The sequence below is a fragment of the Theobroma umbraticum genome, unplaced genomic scaffold (assembly GCF_002168275.2).
Source record: "Theobroma umbraticum cultivar Fairchild unplaced genomic scaffold, ASM216827v3 scaffold_146.0, whole genome shotgun sequence".
Classification (NCBI taxonomy): Eukaryota; Viridiplantae; Streptophyta; class Magnoliopsida; order Malvales; family Malvaceae; genus Theobroma; species Theobroma umbraticum.
In genome coordinates this window covers 5,383,472-5,383,774 of record NW_018397265.1, presented here as the reverse complement: position 1 = coordinate 5,383,774, position 303 = coordinate 5,383,472, and positions in this window count along the sequence as shown.

The window sequence follows — 303 nt, the reverse complement described above, 5'->3', positions numbered from 1 at the left end:
ATATGACTAATATCTTAAAATCAACCATATAGTATAAATGATATAAATTATAGACTACATATATAATCAAATTGAAATTTGTTAAAATATAAATTGTAGAACTGATTTTTTGTTTCGAAGATAAATTTAGAGAATTTTTCACATTATCTTTTTTTAAAAAATGATAATATATTTTTATTAAGCTAGCAAGAAATTCCACCGTCAAACCGATGACAAAACACAAGATACTAGACTATATACCCCCCAATGTTCAAGTATATCCCACCAAACCAAAATGACATCATTCAAATCTTACCATGTGAC